The 12,833-nt window shown below is 41.8% G+C and overlaps 1 non-coding gene across 1 annotated transcript; it reads left to right on the top strand.

Moving 5' to 3' along the window:
• Window positions 1–4,819: 4,819 nt before the first annotated feature.
• On the top strand, window positions 4,820–4,983 carry LOC115801868 (U1 spliceosomal RNA). Its single transcript, XR_016390977.1, has one exon. It is a non-coding gene; the product is annotated as a U1 spliceosomal RNA (small nuclear RNA).
• Window positions 4,984–12,833: the final 7,850 nt, after the last annotated feature.

Below are 12,833 nucleotides of genomic sequence, written 5' to 3'. Positions count from 1 at the left end.
GCAATGATCAAACCATCTCTAAAGTTTGTCCTACTGCAGGACTTTTTTGATACATGAACTAATAAGTTTCATTTGTTGTCTAAGCTCGTTTAAGTTGAGTTTCCTGTTTCATGCACTTGAACTTATGCTAACATTTTATTGCATTGTACATATACATTTCCTATGATTTGGGTTTTATGGTAATAGAGATTGAACCTTCCTATCATTGATTGGGGTAAGCAAAGTTTAAGTATTAAGGCAAAACTCCCTGGCAGAAAGCAATGTTGTCCATGTTATTGAGGTCCGTGTAGCCTCTTGAGATGCCCTGGCAAGATTTTTTTTTTTTTTTTCTTTTTTGCAGTACGTGGGCCTCTCACTGTTGTGGCCTCTCCCTTTGCGGAGCACAGGCTCTGGACGCGCAGGCTCAGTGGCCATGGCTCACGGGCCCAGCCGCTCCGCAGCATGTGGGATCTTCCCGGACCGGGGCACGAACCCGTGTCCCCTGCATCGGCAGGCGGACTCTCAACCACTGCGCCACCAGGGAAGCCCTGGCAAGATTTTAGATGTGTTATATTGTAGGTCTTCTCTGTAAGCCTCTCTACTGTGGGTCACTCTCTGTTTTACCCAGTTATGTGATATCTGTAACCCTTACTTTCCACATCTGTAAATTTAGGAGAGTAATAGTATCTACTTTATTTGGGGGGTGTAAGGCCTAAATGAGCTGATTTGTGTAAAGTGTCTAGCATAGCGTATGTCACATAGTGAATGCTTAATGAGTGTTGGTTGTTTCTATTATTGGTATTATTATTGTTTTAGTTAGTTTTCTTAAAATTCTCTCCCAGAGCAAATCTTTGTTCCCTTTTTAGACCTCATGCCTAAAAAATTTAACAGTGTTGATCAGAGCAAGAGGGGCAGACAGAGAAGTTTTGCGAAGTCTATAAAATGACCTTGGAAACTCTGTCATTTCCCTTCTATGCTGTGCTTCTCAGACTTGGAGCTCTGTGAGCGGGACCTGGTCTGTGCTTTGACCTCAGCGGTATGCCTTGTGCTTGGGATGACTGTGTCCTCCACGTGATTCTGTTGATGGCCTGCAGGGCTCTGTGCAGGAATCATCGGATGGTGCCGCCGAGTTCTTTGTGAACTGAATAATCATGTCACTTGGTGAGGTGAGGCGGAGCAATAGCAGCAAAATACCTTTTTTTGCCTTTTTGAATTAAGCAAACAAAATCCATTATTCAAATATGAGGAATGGTAATTTTTAGATGGACGAGAGTGAACTTATTGATAGCAATGACAGCAGTCTGGGACAGAGAATGATGACGGAAATCAGGGGACCAAAGTATATAAATAAATAAAATAGTGGCACTTCCTAAGCATCTTTCCTGCCCCAGGCTCACTGCTGCTGTCAAGGGAAATATGTGTGTGGCAGCATTCACTCCGAAAAGGGAACACGTATATATTTCCCTGTGTCTGAGATTTGTACATTCTGAAGAGCCTAAAGACGATTTTTTGCTATCTTTCTGAGAAATTAACTTCTGTTTTTCCCTTCCTGTGAGCCAAAAGAATAGTCATCACATGCTCCCCGCTCATGAGTTTATGGAAAGAAACATAGGACTCACTCGGGGTCTTCACCGACTGGGTAGGGTTTAATTGGTCATGGAGGAAATTTCCAGTGCTGGTTTGCAGTTGTCGTACATGCACATCTCCAAGTCTGGGTGGGCTGGGCCCCTCTTTGCGGACTAACTTCTTCCCTGACTAATCCCATGAGTACATGGCCGATGAGAATAAAAGCAACTGTTGCTAATTAAGTACTCATCAAACACATTATTCTTTAAATGTGTTCTCATTCTATCTCATAATAATCAATAACCCAATGATATCTGTCCAATTTTTATCCTCATTTCACTGAGGAGGGTTTAAACGGAGGCTGGGAATGTTCAGTAATTTGCCCAGGATACAGTCTTAGGAAGTACAGCCCCGCTCAACCTCAGGTTGGTCTGCCACCAGAGGATATGTTCTTAACAACTATTCTACTCTCCCTTGATGCCATGATTATTCCCTTGCCTTGTAAATATTCTTGTATGTGGTGTTATGCTTGTGTTCTTATTATTCTTGGTATGTAGAGGCATCTTTCTGCTTGCTTCTGCTTCCAGTTCCTTCCTTATTAATCAGTATGCACCTCTTTATGACTGAGCCCCTTTTTCCTATTGCCCTACTCTCTAGCCCACCTCATGTTTACATACAGTCCTGTGGGTGGACCAGAGTGGGTAGCCCTTGCGCATAGGCTTTGACAAAGATGCAATGTGGAGAAGAATGGAAGCTTCTGTGGCAGGTCTAGGCTCTTTTTTCCACCTACTTCTTCCTTCTGCACCCCAGGGTACTTACTGTCCTTGTCTTTTTGCTCCTACATGCCTTTCCATTATTCTTGCGGCTTACATTCTGACATTCTGTCTGGAGACATTTAGATCTCCTGGCATCTAGGCTACAGAGCCCTAATACTTGAAGCAATTTTCAAAAGTGTGGAAAAGAGTTATATATAAAGAGTAATGTTTGGTAAAAGAACTGAGGGACAGAACAGCAACTTGGTCAGAGCCTGGCTCTTACATATGTGGTAATAGCTCAATATCTCCAATTTTCTTTCCACCATCTTCTTTAAAGTGCTTCCAAGGAAGAATTTGATCATGGAAGGTTATGACTGGTGGTAAGCTGCTCTCCCTGAGTTCACTTATTCATTTATTCAACAAATGGTTATTGCCTGTACTCCTTAAGGTTCCTAAATTTCATTGGCTCACCAATGCTTTTATTGAAAGCTATGGATTCTTTTTCCATAAAAATCCACAGCCTTGCATGTAGTTTGAACGGATTCATGGGCCTTTGAAGCCCATCTGAAGACTCCCAGCTAGGAACCCCAGCTTTGTGATGTACCACCTTTCTTCTTTAATCACATTCTAATCTCCAAATCAAGGCCTTCTTCATTTATGAATGTAGAGAGAAATTCGACCCAGATTCTTAGATGGCACTGTGTTCAGCCAAGTTCTGTTTGTTCATCACTGAAACTGTACAAGGTGTTAAAAAAGAAAGAAAGTAACTATGCGGAATTACTCATGATCAAAGAGGTGTCCTTAGCAAAGGTGCTATCATCATCCATCAGCCTTCTGAAACTTGGTACGTAGGGAGGGTCTCTAAAATATTTTATGGGGAATTTAAATAATTTGTTTGAAATAAAGGTCCTAGGAGAGAGGAAAAAGAAAATCTCAGGTATGATTTGGCATAGTGGGTTAGGTAAGTCTCAGTCGTTTTGAAAAAAGTAATACCAATACAATGAGTTCTCAGATCTGTAGATGTGTTTGTGTATGTATATGTGTGTGTGTGTAATGTCTGAAGAAAATGAAGATTTTTACACCTAAAGGAAAAGAGCATCTTCCTTTGGGGTTCCTTAGTCCACAGCAGTATGACAGCTAATCAGAAAGCTGCCACTCTGTGAGGGGTTTCATTGACTCTCTTTTCATCTTATTTTCTTGGATGATTTATAGTTTCTCTGACAGGTCTGGTGCACCCTTTGCATTCCTAGGAGGAATCATACATCACTCAGAGTCCTAGAATACAGGAAGAGAACCACAGGACCTGGGCTTCATTGCTGTTGTGGTTTACACTGACTTCTGTCATAAACAGAAGTTGACTGGTTACAAAAAAGCGAATGGAATTTTTTGCTGACTTTCTGGTTACACACTCGCTGCTCCCTCTCCAGTAAGAGTAACAGGAGAGTTCTCAAGCTAGAGTGGCATTGTGTTTCCACGCAGAAAACCAGAGCCTCCTGTAAACTGAGGTGAGGTGAAAAGGGCATGAGATCCCAGGGCTGGACATTTGTCTTTTGTTTTTAGGAGCTATGGTATAATTGGTCAAAGGGACTCATTATCTGGAGCTTCCCATATGTCATTCTGGAATGTTCTGCTCAAAGGAGAAGCCAAGTCCTATCTTCACCTTCCTGAAGTCTTCAGTGGCTCCTGACCGTTGGGTGATGTGTTCTGCTCAGTGCCAGACTATTTTGCTGTAGCATTTTGGAGAACCCAGATGCCTCTCCGGTCTGGCAGATCCCCTCTCAGGCTGAGCAGGGAGTGGCTGAGGCCATATCCGCGTTGCTTGCTCCTGGCGTTGCCTGCCTGTCAGGGCACCACGCAGAGCCTGGGTGAAGTCATTCTTCCCTGAAAACCGAGACGGGAAATTTCTTCTGAAGTATAGGAACTGACTGAGAAGGTTAAGAAGAGCCTAGCTGAGAATAAGGCTGAGGAGTGTGTCCTTTCAGGTTTAGAAAGGGATCACATTACTTTTACTTCTAGGGTTTCTTCTACTAACAAATTATTAAGATGAATTTCCACTGTAAAAAAAATGGCCATTTGAAAGTCTTTGAAAATGTACTAAATTAAGCATTCATTTTTAAAACTATAAGGCATAGTATGAGAAGATCAGGCAGTGAGCTGAGAATTATCATTGAAGTTTAATTAGTCTGTTTGCCTCTTGATATCTGGATGGAAACCAACGGGGCTGGCCATGCTCATTTCTTCTTTCTCTACCTTCTACCCACAGGGCCTCATTATAATTCCTTTTCATTCTTTTAGTTCCCTCATATTGTCCACATCCTCTTCTCCCCTGGAATCTTGCTCTCAGGAAAGCATCTGATCTCAGTTATCTATAGCTTATAAACCTTAATGTGAATGTAAACCTGGATAGTGATACTCCTAGGGGAATTAGAATGATATCACTTACTATGAATTAGAAGTCTTGCTTCTTTTATGAAGGAGGTAGAGGCCAGTACCTAAACACATTTCAAAAATAAATTTGAATACTTACCTGGCAGGGGAGATACCATGATCAAGAAGGTGGTTTTCCCAGGGTGAGGCTCATCCATTATGCTCGGGTGTGGTGAGCCCTACGATTTCCCCAAAATGTGGGAAACTCGACTGCATCATTTGTCTAAATTAATGCTGAATGTAACAGAGATATCAGATATGGAAATAAAATCCTGTAGGCAGAGTTTGACCATGAGAACATAGCCTCATATAGAAATCGGCAGAAATCTAAGCGAGAGATTTGCATTTCTACTGGGCATGGAGTTGAGGGGGTTCTTAGCCAATCTTTAAGGTCTATCTAGATCTTAAAGGACAGATGAGGTTGAGGAGTTCCCAAATGACATTGTTATGGGATCTTCTCTGCAAACCTAGAGCTCTGATAAAGTAATGGTGGGTGAGCAACTTTGTAAGACCCTGGAAGGAAGAAGAAGAAGAACCTGGAATGTGTTCTTATATGCTTTTGATTATACCTTTGGTATGATGTGATGACCTCTTCCAGCTCTCAACAATGGCTTCCTTTTGGCCAGAGGTTATTTGACTGCTTCCGAGTGATCCTGAAAACATAATTCCTTGATTTCATCTGTGGCCACTTATAACTCATTGATGGCTGTCTTGCCTACTGTTGTTTCCTGGGAATTCTTAGAGAAATTCTGAGATAAACAACTCCTTTGTCTGTGGAAGTTAGCTTTGGAAATGACAAATGAAATTTTTATCTTCAAGTCGTATGTACTATCCAATCCCAGGTGGATAAAAGCTTATGTATATTTAACAGTTTCTCTGAAAAAGTATAGGAAGCATTGGCACCAAGATATTAACTAGAGCAAGAGGTCCCATTATAGTTTTCATAGCATCCTATCCTGTATTTTTTTTCTTGTAGCATTTATCAGAATTGCAATTCATTACTTGTGTAATGGTTGGTTATCAGTTTCTTTCCTAGAACAAGGACTGTGTCCTACACCAGGCCCAGAGTAGTGTTAACTAAACTTCTGAGTGATAGAATGAGAGGTGCTTATTTTCTTGTTTCTGGTTTTCTCTAGTTTTACAACTTCTACCATGAGCATATTTTTTTTTCCTCATTACAAAATATAAGTCTTACTAAAATGAAGAGTGCATAATTAAGTACTCTGTATTACTTTTAAGAGAAGATATTTGTGCAGCTGAAGAAAAAACCTACATGGAAAGAACTAGCAAAGAAAGGGACATATGGAGGAGTGTGTGGAAATGATAAGTTTACTCTCCTGGATCTGAGAGCTTGCTAAGTGGAGGAGATACCCTAAAGGGAGTACAAAGTGTGCTGAGATCAAGAAGAGAGAATCCCCATAGTAGCAGATAATTGACCTGGCAACTTTATCTTCACTTAAAATAATGACACAGTTCATAGTTTGTTCTCTACCTTTTAGAATTGGGCTTGTTTTTTCAAGAAAAAAATAAGTGAGATGGTTACTGTAGAATCACTTGTTAGATGTATTATGTTTCAGGATATATTTCCAGGCACTTCATGGTGGAAATTTGTCCTTTGGGGGTTAGGCTTGGTTTTCATGTATTTTCTGTGTCAGTATATTTTAGTATGTCTTTAAGTAAATTGTGTAGCAAACTCTCACCCCCAATGATTTATGACTGATTTGGGAGTAGCTATAATTTTTTTTAATGTCAGAAGCATTTAAATTTACTACATGACAATCATATTCCAAAGTCACGCTTAGTAGTAAAACCACAGAAGAAGTCATTTACACTTAACAGGGACTGTAGGTCTTAAGCAATGGTCGTTTGGTAATGTATCTTTTGATTTTAGGTTGAAAAGAAGCTTGATGTTTTGGGGTCTCTGGTTTTCAGGTGAGTGGCTAATAGTCTACTGTCAGAAAAGCACTGGGGACAGGAACATGTACTTGGCTTCTTCGAGTGAAGAAACTCTGCTTCTTGGTGGACCACAGTTTGACTTTGTTTTCAGGGTTGCCGTGGTGTAACAAAGCATCCCTTGTGCCTTTGGGGTTGTCCTTGCCACCCATCACCTGCCAATTGGTTCCTGTCTATGGAAGTGTTCTGAGTTGGAAAATGAGGTGTGAGAAATACTTTATATAATTCTAGGCTACTCTTAACTTTTGGATACCGTTACATTTGAAAGTTTAGGATTTGTCCTGGTTCACTTGCTCATCTTTTCATTTGAAAATATGCATTAACTAATTTTTGAGCATTTGCTATTGCAGGGCACCATACTAGGCACTTTGGAATTAGATTCAGAGAGGAGAGATAGGCTCTGTTCTCATTAAGTTTACAGTATGAGAGGCAAGAAAAAACCATCAACTGAAAAGCTATACAGCTTTTATAAAATATTTTTATTTTATATTGGAGTATAGTTGATTAACAATGTTGTGTTAGTTTGCGGTGTACAGCAAAGTGATTCAGTTATACATATACATGTATCAGTTCTTTTTCAGATTCTTCTCCCATTTAGGTTATTACAGAATATTGAGCAGAGTTCCCTGTGCTATGTAGGACGTCCTTGTTGGTCATCTGTTTTGAATATAGCAGTGGCTACACAGCCTTTTAATTGAAGTTGTGATCTGGTCTGGTATAGGTGTTATGAGGAAGTCTAAGTGGAAGATACGCTAGGAGGAAGTAGCTAGATGGGAGGGGTGGAGAGTGTGGTGACTTTATGTGAAGACCTTGAAGTGAGAAGGAACTTTGTCATTGTAAAGATGCAGTGACTACAGCTCAGCGCGGGAGAGTGAGTGTGCTCCCAGGGCAGATAGAACAGAGGTCAGGGGCCAGATGGTGAGGCTCCTAGCCACGTTGAGGGCTTTGGACTCTGTAAGCTAGGAGCTTTCAGCTGATATAAATGTCTACTTCAGGAATGATGTGTAGGGGACACATATTATTCCATTTGTGTGTAGCTTGGCCACCCCTCTGTTAGCCCCCTTGCTGTTTTGGAAATTGCTTCCCTATCACTATATCTCCATGATTATCATGGAGGCAGTCATGCTGCATTAGGATACTCTGTGTCTGAACCACAGTGGATTGATCCAGGGGTTTTTCTTATTTGATGCCCTGGGGTATTGGAATTGGCACTGAGAAAGAGAAGTTAGTTTCTCTCCTGGGGGCTGAAACAGGGGACAAAAGTGCAGAGCTGTTTGGAGGCCATGTTCTGTCAGGTGGCCTGAGACACAGAGATGGAGGAATGAAGCAAATCCACAGAGAGAATTTAAGGTGAAATCAGAGACACAGAACCTATTCCTGAGTCCTCCACATGCTCCAGGCCTTGGTTCTAGACCTTTCTAGTATGTATCTTAGCCTTGGATTCCACAATATAATAGTATTCCTCTAAAAAATCTTCTCTCCCCACTTTTCGTTAAAATTAGCCAGAGTTAGTTTCAGTGACTAATGTAAAATTCTTTTTTTCTGTGTGTGCAGACATTTATAGACATATATTACAATTCTGCTTTAGGCCCATCTTCTGATTGTAAGTGGGCCTCAAAGCTTGTGAAGTCATGGAAAGTCAATTATCCTCTAGTTTAGTTTGAGGATACAAAGGAACAGGAGAAATTCAGTTCATCTAACACTTCCCAAGGATGAAAATGTGTTCCAAGGAAACTGCTGCATAAGCAGAAACACTTTAACAAGATAATTTATGGATTTGAGTGTAAAAACTTAATAAGAAGTGAAATTTTTTACCTGTAGTATTCTCTCTCATCTGAGTCTTTAAAGCCCACTCAGGTCTTATTTCTTTTTAAAGGTGATACAAACTGCAATAGTATTAGCATAAATAAAAAATGTGGTTTATTTATAAGCACGACCCACTACATTTTCTGAATTCAGTCTTTGCTGCACTTGCAGCTCTTGGAGTGAGCAGCTTTGCTAATGGCAGGGCCACTCGCGCAGGTCTGGCCTCTGGACCTGCTCATTTGAATGACCAGCCTCTGCGAACCACTGCTGAGGTTGGAGAAAGCGCTAGCCTGAAAATAGGCCAATTAAAGACAGTTCTACGGTGGTGTGATACCAACTAGTCCTCTTACCTAGTTACTGACCTCATCGTGAAACAGTGTAGTACAGCGGAGAAGAACAGGCTTCTGTGGATTCAGGCCTGTGTGGAAACCCCACCTCTGCTCTTCACAGACTGAGTGACTTCAAGCAAGTTACCTGATCTTTCTAAATAAAATGGGTTACTAACAGTACCTACTGCATTAGAATATTATGCTTCGGTAAAATAATATTTATGAAGCACATAGTAAGCTTTTCGTATTAGCAATTATTATGGGTATTATTATTATTTTTTTTGGCGGTACGCGGGCCTCTCAGTGTTGCGGCCTCTCCCGTTGCGGAGCACAGGCTCCGGACGCGCAGACTCAGCGGCCATGGCTCATGGGCCCAGCCGCTTCGCGGCATGTGGGATCTTCCTGGACAGGGGCACGAAACCGCGTCCCCTGCATCGGCAGGCGGACTCTCAACCACTGCGCCACCAGGGAAGCCCTATGGGTATTATTATGTAAAGCAGTTACCACAATGCCTAGAATTTGATAAATGCTATGGCTCTTTTAATCCTTAAAATGTACATATCCATATCTTTAAAACTTAAGTGAGTAAACATCTCCCCTGACCTATCTGTCCCTGGACAGCAGGTGAAGAATTCTTGACTCATTCCAACGTCTCATTTGATAGGCAGAGAGATTGAGACCCAGAAGAGTGGCAGTTTCCTAAGGTCAGGCAGTGCCTGGCAGAGCTGGCTGTGGAACTCAGGGACCTGTTTCTTAATTCAGTTTTGTACACACAGCGTTGCCTATTTCATGTGTAGAAGATCTAGCTCATTCTTTGGCTTCATTGATATGTATACAGGGGGCACATGACATTTGCAAAAGATGCAGTTTGAGGCCATCCCAAACCTTCAGACTTGTGAATATGGAAATGTTTATACAGATCCTTGTTTGTCCCAAATCATATTTCTGTTAGGGATCATGTGTTTCCTATGCAGAGCCTTATTTACTAAAGTATCTTCCTGAGATATGGGAACATATGTATATGTATAACTGATTCATTTTGTTATAAAGCAGAAACTAACACACCATTGTAAAGCAGTTATACTCCAATAAAGATGTAAAAAAAAAAATAAATAAAGTATCTTCCTTTGCTTGATGGCAAATTTTCACAAGAAACCTGAGTTTGTAATCACTTCCCAGGTATTATTGCACCCAAGGACAAGGAGGGAATCTCCAAGTTTTATTGCTAGAAAGATGCTGGGCACTTGGATTCTAAAGGATTGCCCCAAACACTGGTTGCGTCATGTAGTTGAGCCAAATTTGTACTTCAGTGAAATTTCACACTAGAACATGTCATGGATCTTTGGAATTGCTCATGAGTAATTGAAGCAATGATTGTTAAGTCCTTTAATTCTAGACATTTACTCTATGATGGTTTCGTTATACTTGACATTGGTCAGACTACTGGGTTCCATGGAGGGCCATATTTTAAGAGGGCTGCAGCCAAACATAATACACAAAGGAACAAGCAGTGAGGATGGGAAGAAGTTCTAGGAGTTGGGTTCTGTGAGGGACGGTAAAGGAATTGGGTATATTTGCCCTGGAAGAGAGATGAAGAGGGGTAATAAAATCTGCCTTCAGATATTTTAAGGCTGTCAGGAGGAGCATACCCAGTATACTCTGTCATACTGGGTATTTCAGAAGACATATTTTAGGCTGTTTATTAAAAAAAATGTAGGTGATACTTGAATAACATTAACTATAACAATTAAAGCTTCCAGTTATTGAGCACTTAATGGGTATGAAGTACTATGCTAAGTGCTTTCCAGGGATTATAGTCCCTATTTTATAGATGATGAAACTGAGAGTCAAGTAGGTTTGGGAATTGGCCCCAAAGCGCCCCTTAAGTGGAAGGTCCATAGGACTCCAGAGCCTCGTGAGGAGCAAATGCCTCCCTCACAGGGTGGATGAGAGGTTCTAGGAGGGATAGGCTCTGGGAGCACCTCCCTGCCTTGTGTTCCACTCTACCTGGCCATCCTAGCACAGGACTTGGCCTCAGCCTGGGCTCAGCAAATGGTTGTACAATGAACGAATGAGTGGATCCTGCATTTGGTGGGAGCTTGGACTTTTTTGACTGGGCTCTAAGGCCCTTTCAAATCCACTAACCATTTAGTAGGAAATAAAATATACATCCCCACCACTCAGCTGTTGGATATAAGCAAGTCACAGCTAGTCTGGTGTGGCTGGATTTGGGGAGAGAGAGGCAGGTGATGAGAATACTGAGGGTGGGATTTTCCTTGCAGTCTATTAATGGGGCATGCCCAGGGTTATCTGGTGTTTCCTCCAAGTACTGCTCTGTGCATTCTGTGGAGCTTTGCAGAGACAAAAGACTTTAAAAGTCTTTGAAAAATGACTCCTGTTGGGTTAAGAGGCCAATTTATAGGAATAATAAATGCCTTATACTAGTGGCACACCCTGAACACTTGCATAAAATGTCTCCTTTGATCCTTGAGGTGGATAAATAAGATATAACTCCATTTTACGGAAGACACTGAAGCTCAGAGAAATTAAAGGACTTGCCCAAGGTCACATGAAGTTCCAGTTTCCCTCTAAGCTGCAGCCTTGGTCATCATCTATCTATTTGGCATCTCCACTTGGATAGGTTAATGAGTACCTCAAATCCAGCATGACCTAACAAGAGCTGCTGATTCCTGCTCCTTATCCAGTGCTCTCTGTCTCAATAAATGGCATCATAGTAAACTCAGGTATTTTAGTTTCCTATTACTGCTGTAGCAAGTTACCACTACCTTAAAACAACAGTAACTTTATTATTTCGCAGTTCTGCAGGTCAGAGTTCTAAAACGGCTTGGCAGGGCCACGTTTCTACTGGAGTCTCCATTTCCCTATCTTTTCCAGCTTTGGAGGCTGCTTGTATTCCATGGCTACTGGCCCTGCATCGCTCTGACCTCTGCTTTCATTGTCACATCTCCTTCTCTCACTCTGACCCTCCTGCCTCCATATTTCCTTTATGAGGACCCCTGAGATACATTGGGCCCACCCAGATAATCCAGGATCATCTGCCCATCTCAAGGTCCTTAATTTAAACACATCAACAAGTTTCTTTTGCCATGGAAGATAACATATTCACAGGTTTGGAGATTAGATTACAGATATCTTTGGGAGCCAGTAGTTGGCTTACCACACCAGATTCTAGGGCCAAAACCAAGGTGTTGTCCTCTGTTTTTTTTTCATCCAGTCCATCAGCAAGTCCTGTTGGGATCTCTGCCATCACCACCTTGCCCACCACCCTTTCTCACCTGGTCCATTGATGCTCAAGCCTTTTCGTCTGGTCTCCCTGTGTCTACCCTTGCCTCCCTACTGTTTGTTCTCCACATAGAAGACACAATGGCCTTTAAAAATGTGGGTCAGACCACACCACTCCTCTGCACAAGCCCTCCAGGAAGTCTACATCTTACTCAGAAAAAAAAAAATCCATATCCATTTCCATGGGTTATGGGCCTTATCGTTTGGCCCCCTTGGCCTTGCATTTCTGACCTCCTCTCCTCTCTCTGCCTTACTCTGCTCTGGCCATGCCAGCTCTCTTGCTGTTTCTTAATCATGCCTAGGACATCCTTCCCTCAGATATCTACATGGCTCCCCCGCTCCCTTCTTTCCTGTCTCTGCTCACATATCACCTCCTCAAAGCATTTAAGAGGCGTTGCTGTAGGAAAGTGATAATGGCCATAAGCAGGTGGTTACTGGATATAGCACCATTGAGTTAAGAACGGGCAGTGTGTGAAGTACCAGCTGCCCAGGGAGGGGCATCAAATCTAAAGGAGTGTGTGAGTGTGCTTTTACGTGTGGCACTTAGGGGACTGGTAGAGTGGCATTGACAGAAAAAGCCAGCAGAATGAGGTAATAGCTAGGTTAGCTTTGAAGAAAGGAGTAGAAATTTTAAGAACAATAATCATAGCTACCACTTATGGAACACCCTATAGTGGAGTAATAAGTAATAGTAATCACTTATATACTTCTTAGC

Source organism: Delphinapterus leucas, chromosome 1 (assembly GCF_059928025.1).
Source record: "Delphinapterus leucas isolate spDelLeu-1000000601 "Yukka" chromosome 1, BTC_Dleu_Yukka2, whole genome shotgun sequence".
In the NCBI taxonomy this organism is placed as follows: Eukaryota; Metazoa; Chordata; class Mammalia; order Artiodactyla; family Monodontidae; genus Delphinapterus; species Delphinapterus leucas.
This window is presented reverse-complemented; position numbering and strand designations above follow the sequence as displayed.